Source organism: Centruroides sculpturatus, unplaced genomic scaffold (genome assembly GCF_000671375.1).
Source record: "Centruroides sculpturatus isolate CEXI.00-Female unplaced genomic scaffold, Cexi_2.0 scaffold18, whole genome shotgun sequence".
In the NCBI taxonomy this organism is placed as follows: domain Eukaryota; kingdom Metazoa; phylum Arthropoda; class Arachnida; order Scorpiones; family Buthidae; genus Centruroides; species Centruroides sculpturatus.
In genome coordinates this window covers 223,243-232,452 of record NW_019384302.1, presented here as the reverse complement: position 1 = coordinate 232,452, position 9,210 = coordinate 223,243, and positions in this window count along the sequence as shown.

Here is a 9,210-nt window from a genome sequence, read left to right as displayed (position 1 = left end):
TCTTTTCTTTAAAAAAACACATGGTAATAACAAATTTATATAATGTTTACAGGTCTTTATTTCTGTATTTTTCTTAAAATATCAATTTATACAAGTAAATGAAAGTGAATTTCTCGTTTTCTTTATGTAAACTGCTTACGTACCGATTAAGAAAGTAGTAATTTTTCTAACCGGGATGTTATGAAGCCTTATACTTAATAGAGTTGCTTTAATTAAATTTAGGTGTTTATCTGTCGGCGTTGGCCCTCGGCTTAATTAAATTTCCAGCACATAAAAATCCCTTTCATTAAAACAAACTTTCTCTATCAATTCTTTATCGACTGTAACAAGTAGGATGCATCGAAGAAAGAAACTTTGGACAAATGTAATTGGATTAAGTGAAATACACGTTAAATACTTTATTAACTTCGATGACGATGTTCACACCCATCGATAACTTAGAAATAAGACGAAATGACAAGAAAAAAAAAGGCAGTTAATGGCGAGAAGAAGTTAGTAGGGAAGGTGTAATTTAAAGGAAAACGGTGATGAAAGGAGGATTAAAAGTAATTTAGGTGTGGACCGTAGGGGAAAAACGAGAGATAAAGACCAGAAAATCGCTAAATTAAACATTTAATAGCCGCGAAATAAAGAATTAATTTTAAAAGACCCAATAGGATAGGGAAAGACGAAAATTGAATGCTGTAATTTTATCTGTTATTAGGGAAAATACGGTAGAAAAATCGTAGTTAAGTTTAGGATAAAAGGATTATAAAAGTATGAAAGGGAGGACGTTTGGTAGAGTTAGAGCGAAAAAGGGTAGGAGATAGGAGAAAACGTTGTAAATGAGTAGGAAAAAGAGAAGAGTTTAAGGAGAAAATATACAGTCGACCCCCCTATAACACTGTTGATTTTTCCGTTTTATATGAATTCCGTGTTGTACGAGTCACTTAGATTTTACAAATACGTGTGCTAGGCTGTGAACGGCTCACGTATTTGTAAGATCTAAGTGACTCGTACAACATGGAATTCATATAAAACGGAAAAATCAACAGTGTTATAGGGGGTCGACTGTATAGTACAGCAGAAAAATTGAAATTGGGTAAATAAACGGAAAGAAGGAGTCGAAAAAAGTAAGAAATATGAAAGAAATAAACTAATTAAAAGGCATAAAAAATAAAAATAATTATAAAATTAATTAAAAGAATTTTTTTTTAAGTTAAGAATATTTTTGTCACGCAGACATTTAATGTTAATGTTTACTAAAGAATATCAATTAGAAGAAGGGAAATATGTAAATTTCGAATGAATTTTCTAAATTCAAATTTGAGATTTTTAATTAAAAAATATATTACTTTCCAATGTTTAACTAAGGTTAATAAAAGAAAATTTAAAATGTGTAGGCGAAGCGAGTCCGAGTCATGTCCTGTTCATCAGAAAGAAATGAATGGCACTTTCTCGATCATTTTACTTTATAAATAGTCAAATTATTCATTTATAATCATTAAAAATTCGCCCAGTTTTTTTCTCTTTCTTAAATTTAATTAAGCTGTTACGCTTAATATTCTTTTTTTCCCTAAGTACAATTATCGAAATCTATTGATTTATGCGCCTACTTTAACCGGTAAATGCATTAAAGTAGAAAAGAAACATTAGCGTGTGCCTTATTTTCGTGGTTAGTACCGCGAAAATTACTTCTTCTTGACAGTTTTATGGACTTTTAAACATAAAATTCCCTTTTATAGTCGATAAAATAACAGGAGAATCTCTCTAGGCCGGGGTTTAATGGCAGAGGATGGTCACGCCCGGTCGACCAACATGGCGGAGGACGAAGGTGGAGAAGGTGTAGAAAAAATTCCGGTTTGACGCATTTAATTTTCTGCTCCGTTCCACAGACTCTGCCCCCGGACATTTTTGGAGATCCGATTAACCCCGGGGAGTACTTCCGTCTCGTGTCGTCCCATAATGGAAGAGAGCCGACCGAACTTATCACCGATGTGGGAGAAGCATCTATCCGGAGTAAGATGGATGACTACACGTCACAGTACAGCCAGATTCGTATGGTTCTCGGCGGGTTGCACGCCTGCCAGGAAGAAAAAAGCAGGAAAAAATACCCCTCCTGTCGAAAACGACGTTGGGCTTTTGCAGCACATTCCACGTTTCTACGTGATGAACGTCCGTTGGTTCGGTTAACAATTAGTAAAAGTTTAAAATGCAAGATTGATGCCATGACAACGTCGAGATTCCTTACGTTTTTCTTCGACGGGGGTCCTCCTTTCGACATATTTTATATGGCTCACTTCGTCCGTCGGGTTTCTCCGAGGTGTCGATACGCTTTCCGAGATGACGACGACGATGATGATATTGTTCTGGGATGATGTATTTTCTTAAAAGCCTCCTCCGCGGTGTCCAGTTTAAGATGATATATTTTGCGTTGTAAACATATTTTATTCATAAGATTTCTTGCCCAGAGTCTAATCAATAAAGTAGAATTTGATATAGGTTCTATAGTCGCGATTTATCGATACCATTTCTTGAAGATGGTTATTTATCTTGGAAGCCGTACGGAGGAAGATTCCTTCGAGTGATAACCTTGTAAGATGGCATCTACGAATGGGTGTGGAAGATATTTACGAGCTTTATGTGATATTTTATTGATAATATTTCACGAAAATAGCTTCTTTCGAACAATTAGAGTGTTTCTTCAATTGTAATGATGATATTTCTGGAAAATAGAAAATGCTTCAAGAAAGATTCATCGGAGTATTTCGGGAAAAAGCATTGAATTTTGAGTTTTTCTCGAATACTTAAATGTTATAAACATCTTTCGATTATGTCAATTAATTTTTTTGGAATAATTTTTATAAATTAGTGGAGTACCCCTCCTCGGATGCGATTTCATGTCGAGAGCCTCACAAGGAGATACAGAAGGAAGATTAGGTGCTTCTCAAAATGTTTTTGCAATTACTGGATGAAATTTTAATGTGGAAAGGATACATCTTTGCACTTTTTGGGTGCAAATGAAATAAGTTCATTTGCATCCGCGGAAAGGAGATTTCTATCTGCCACAGAATTGTTTTTGCACCACACAAAGAACTATCGAACCGATTTTTCAAAAGCAGTAGTTCTTAATCTGTGGCTCTCTCTCTCTCCAGGTGTTTTCTACGCTCCTGTAGAGGGAAAGCCACAGATTAAGAACTGCCGATTTAAACAAGTATTACAAAAATTCATCGAACGTGTGATTTAAAGATTGTTTGTTCTTATATTCCTCCCCGAATATAAAAAGATTAAGAATCCCTGCTCAGAATGGGATTCTCCTAGAAAGAATTCTTTTAAAAACCACTGGACATCACGGAAAGAATCGAATTACGGCCGACAAATAGCAAAACAAATATTTTTACCATTAAATAATCCCGAAAAGGTGTCAAATAAAATGTTATATCCTCCATCCATTTACAGAAATTTCACTGGAACAAATCACGCATTTGGGAAACCAACAGACGGTTGTTAAACTGTCACGCAACACGGCACAAATTGCTCTCTACATACGTAGCTCGGTAACTATTACATCACAGCTTCGAGAACGGAGTAATTGATGTAGCGCGCGCTACAGACGGGCGACACTAGAGACATCGTTGGCAGTCGAATGCGTCAACCGCCAGAACGTGCCTTTTTCAAACTAAACCTATCACACCAGCCGCCTCGGGCCGTCTGTTGACACTTTACACCAGTGATACTAAATGGGCCATCCCGGCTAATGCAGTTGGCCGGTAACAGAAGACAGGCAACAGACAATTAGGAAGGTGTTTTTCCGTCCTGGGGTCGTGAGTCTCCCACCGCCATCAAACGCCCTCTTTTAGTGTCTCGTCTCCCTAATCACGGAGCTCCTATTGATCTCTTCGGCCGCAGTAAGAGGTCGTAATCGAACCAATTTTCCTGCCTTATGTTCTACCAAAATGCTCCCTCCAGGAAAAATCGCTCCGGATAACTATCCCATTTTTCTCTAGACTATCGTTATTCGCAAATACTAAAAGTTCTATTGTTAAGTTTGCCAGGTCTTTCCCGCGGATGATTAGGGGGGTGGCGCGCGTTCCACAAGTGATCCTCTTTGTCTTAATATTAAAAAATTGTAATCGTTGCAGGATTTTCCACAAAAAAGAACCGAAAGCGAGCGGCAAAAGAGGAAAAGAGCCGGAGACGACGATGATGATCGATTAGTCACCGAAATAATGACACGTCCAGTGTTGTTATCCACCATCTCCCGCGCTCCTCTACGCAGAAAACTCTGATTCCCCCCCACTAAATCCTACCAGATTAATCGAACTTTCTCGGGCGTAGAAATGTGAAAAAATCTATAGAAAAAAATTTAGTAGATCCTTTTATGAAAAAAACACTTTAAAAAATTCAGCTGTTAAACGATATTTAACTTCTCCTCTTTCACCTTAAAACCCATTAAAGTCCTCTTACACTCGGCTTCTGCAGCAATTTTATATGTCAGATGCAGAAATTAGGGAGCGTTAGATTGATAAGTTGTTAAAGAAAACAAAGGTTTAAATCCAATTTTAAATGAAATTAATGGGATATATATTCTTTTTTATCTTTCAAATTCTCCTATTTGCGGCAGAGACGTGAATATATTTAGCAGAGACGGAAATGAGAGAATGATGGAATTGGTGAATAATAATTCATAGTGTTCCGACAACGTTTGCGACAGAAGAGGTTAGCCTCATAACTGTCAATCCGTCCACTTCTCCTTCTCTCGTAAATCTACCAGCGGTGTGGCTGCCCCGTGCCCCGGAGGACACTTAATAATCTATAAAAACTTTACCGGGTTTACATTAAATGGTGAATAAGGCATCCACAAATCATGGCGAATAAGTTGTTCCATCGATTGGACCGCCGAGCCAAACCTCTCTCTCTCTCTTTCTCCAGTCTCTCGCTTTACTAAAAGAAAATTGGCATTTTGCGGGTCGTAATAAATATTTTTAAGTCGCGAGACCACCTGGGATACTTCTAGAAAAAAAATAAATGTAATTTTTTTTTCTAGAATGGTCGAAATGCCATCGGTTACTTTAGCAATATCTTTTGTAAAATTAAGTTAGAAAGTTTTACCCTTAGCTTCTCCGTTTTTCTGGAAGTTTTCTTTTGTTTCTAGAACTTAAAAAAATTCTAGAAAATTAGCGGTCGAACGTTTACGTAAACCGAGTAAGTTACAAACATTAGTATCGGTTTTCATTATTTGCATTTAATTAATCTCGTCGTTATGTATTTAGTCATTCCGAAATTCTAGAAAAATCGATTTTTTCATACAGCTTTAATTCTAGAATGTAAAAATGCTATGATATTATTATTAAAATTTCCAGAAATGTAAGGGTTGTCCGGAAAATTCCACTTATTCGATTGAAGTAGTTGATATCTTAGTCTTTTCCCCCTGCATTTCTCTGGAAATTAAAGGTGTATGGAAAGAATTTTCCAGCTATCCCGAGATTTAATCGATATACTGTTGTTAGAAGCGCGCATCCAAAACTTTTTATAGTTTTAGTGTTCGGTTATAGAGCGATTTTCGAGAGTTTTGTTGTTGCTTCACTCCACAATTCTAAGAAAGAAAAGTATTTCCTCTTTAAGAAAAATCCTTTATACAGAAAATAACCGAATCTTTCGTTATTATTATTATTTGTAAATTTTTTAGATCTAAATGTGATACGCAAAAGTCAGTTAACCGTGGCTTATTGCCAATACGATTCGTAAATTGCGAGCAATAAATTATTCAACCTTTACAACGGTTAACCGAATTTTGGTCCACCCGTATACAGGCGAATTAGATCTTAAAAATTTTACAGGAAAAAAAACTGGGCCGAAAGTTAACGAACTACCGAAGTACCCCGGCCAAAAACAAGAAAATAATGCGTGTTTATCGTCCGTTCGAGTGTCTCTCTCGAGATAAAGAAAGATACTTCCATCATCCCCGATTTTTCTCGGGATAACAATGGCGAGATGTTACGGAAACGATAATATTCTGGAAGTTACATCTTCTCTACAACACTTCGCCATTGTCTTCTTGTCCTACGATTGGAGGAAACTGGAGGGGAATTTGCACAGGAACACACCGAAGAACCAGTCGACATATAAATACGATCGGCTCTCGGTATTTTAGAACACCGACAACAGCGCGAAGCACGGATTTAGGAGAAAAGAAATCCGATGAAGCAACGTTCTTCGTTGCATTGTGACAGAAGAGAAGATTTCCCGCATCTTCCTAAGTCGAGAAGAAGAAGAAGAAAAGAAGAAATGAGGCGAGAACGATCCTTCCGCTTGGTTTCGCCCGTTTACACATGTCCGGAACCGATGCTACAACACGCTCATCTGCCTTCTTCGCACCGATAACACCACAACGCTAATCCCTCGTCTCGTCAATGCCGACGTCTTCGTTTTCCCTGGATTTTCGTGTTATTTATATTGTTAATGGCAGTCTCCGTATTGGCTTTTGTTAAAGTCGCACCGGAAGAGGGTCGAAAATTCGCCTCGCGAGCCCACTTAATGCTATTTTTACTCCTCTCTTCCGGTCTCCGTCGCGTCATTTTCTAAATTACCCTTCGAGCCGTCTCTGTCATTTTTCCAGAAAAAGTTCGGAAAATCGAACGAGAGGCAGGAAAAATGCAAGAAAATGAATAATCGACAAGTTTTAAAACGCCTCCTACTATACTCGACGTCCCAATTGCGCTTAAAGAAGAAGAGGAAGAGAGAATAAAAAAAGAAATAGTTGGCAATGGACCACTTCCTCAAGTTATGGACTCTCAGAACCTTTAAAAATCTTTAGAATTTTCTCGTTTTCTACGGAGGAACCGTCCTTCGCCGACCAAATTCGGGACAGTAGTGAAGAATACGATAACGATTTTCCTCTCGTCCTCTTGGCCGTTCCGTATTTTGGCTCGAGTAAGTTGGGAAATATCTTACACAATAAACAAAGGATGTTGCTTTACTAACGGGTTGTGTTGTAAGTTATAAATAATACAGAAAATAAACTATAATCTTCTGCAGTTTTCCGTACCAAAACAATGCCAGAAAGGCGAAAACATCCTTTGAAATTTCGATACGCCGGCCGACTTTCTAAAAAATCTTACGGGCGGACATTCGTACGGACAGAAGAGTAATCAAAGAGAATACAAAATTCACTTTCTAAAGAGAGAAAAATTAAGCAAAAATAAGCAATAAAATTTCGGAGAGGAAGTTTGAAATAAATAAATTACACGAATAAATCTGTGGGGGAGGGCAAAGGGATCTTTTATTCAGAAAATACATTTTTTTTTAACAATTTTTCTAGGTAATTTGTAAAAGGCTACTTGGACGAAGATTGAATTCCGTCTGCCGAGAGCTGTTAAGCAACCGAGCAAAAAATTCGATTTGTAGATGATGTTTTTCGGCCTTCTGTGCCTGGTCTGAGCTGCAATTCCACAGATTCTTGCACAGAAAGGAGGAAAGAAGCGAGAGAAAAACTCATTTCAAATCGTAATTATCCGGCAATACGAAAATTTTATAGTGTACAGCATTTATGAGCAATTACACAAACTCGAGTAAACATCTTCTCTCGCTAGTTTAAGTCCATTAAGGAAATAAAAGCGCGTAGGATCGTTCGATCCTAGTAAAAAAAAAGGAAAAAAAAACGGCAATTTAATAACACGCTCGTCGTCTCTACTTCGAAACACACAACAGATATCGAATTGGCAAACACGTGGAGTGTAACGGATGCCGAATAACACTCTTCTCTCCTCGTCAAAATTTGCTTTGGGCAGTTTATCTAATGAAACATAAACATTTATTTTGCGCCTTTGTGTCAACAACGATGTTATTCTTGTTTCTAAAACGTTATACCGGTAGACGTACCGAACAATTATGCGATTTTAACGCTTCGTATCCTAGTAAATCTCCCACCTATGGCTTACCTTTATCTCGTTTGCTCAGAATTTTATACACTTTCGACGTCGTTCCTGTATACTTTTTATAACGAAAAGGTGTAAAATACAGCTATAACGCTGTTGATTATTCCATTTTATATGAATCCCATGTTGTACGAGTCACTTAGATTTTACAAATACGTGTGCCGGGCTGTGAACAGCTCACATATTTGTAAAATCTAAGTGACTCGTACAACATGAAATTCATATAAAACGGAATAATCAACAGCGTTATAGGGGGTCGACTGTATTGTAATAATGCATCCTAGGCTGATAAAATGAATTTCCAGTGTTACAATACGTGTGCGAAGATTTCAAAAATTAGTGTAGATATATGGGATAAATGGTGTATTAAACACCGTTTACATTGTTATTTCGTTAGTAATTTACAGAATTCTTTACACTTGACATTACTTAATCACGTTACAGATATATTAATGCATGGCTCCTTTATCTTCTCTACGAAAGATGATGAAGAGACAGAAGGAAAGGATGCTCTTCTCTGTCTTCTCTTAACGGTAGAATCAAAGGCATTAATGATGTGAAAAAATAGCTTCTGTGCATCCACTCACCTTGCATTAAACTAATAATTTCTGTATAAACAAAGAGTCGATAATGGTTTTAGTTAAAGAATCGCATCATTCTTCTTCCATCATCAATCACATCCTATCTAAATTCTAGTCATTACTCTGATTATTGATATTTTTTTATTTAGAAGAATGGTCGTTCTGTATGCTGTAGGCGATTTTATCTGTAAACTTTTTGTTTTTCATGTATTTTTTTATTTTATTTTAATGGTATTGTTTACATTTTTCAAATTTAAACTATTAATAACTGCTATAAATGATTATAGAACTAGCGCAAATTGTAGTTATTTATCATGTTTAGAAGAAAGTGTGATCTAGAATTATATTTATATAAAAACTATGATAATTCAATACCTTTCAGTTCAATAAATATATTATAAATCTGTTTACAATAGAATATCCCCAGCCGTAGATCATCCGATAATGGGACGTATGTACAAATTTCCACGTTCTGTTACACTACAATCGTTCATTTTGGCTCCACTCCCATCATCTCTAGTTTTTGGCAGATCCGCTGATGATCTCTAGCAGGCTCCTTCGTACAGAATCACTTAATTTAGTATATTTTAATACACGTCAGTACGACATTCGTGTATAGAAAACCTTCTAAACCCTCCCCTAAAAGGTCACGAACTCTCGAGAGTAGTTTTAAAATAGAGTTTTGTGGGCGTAGAATACATATTCTTGATGTT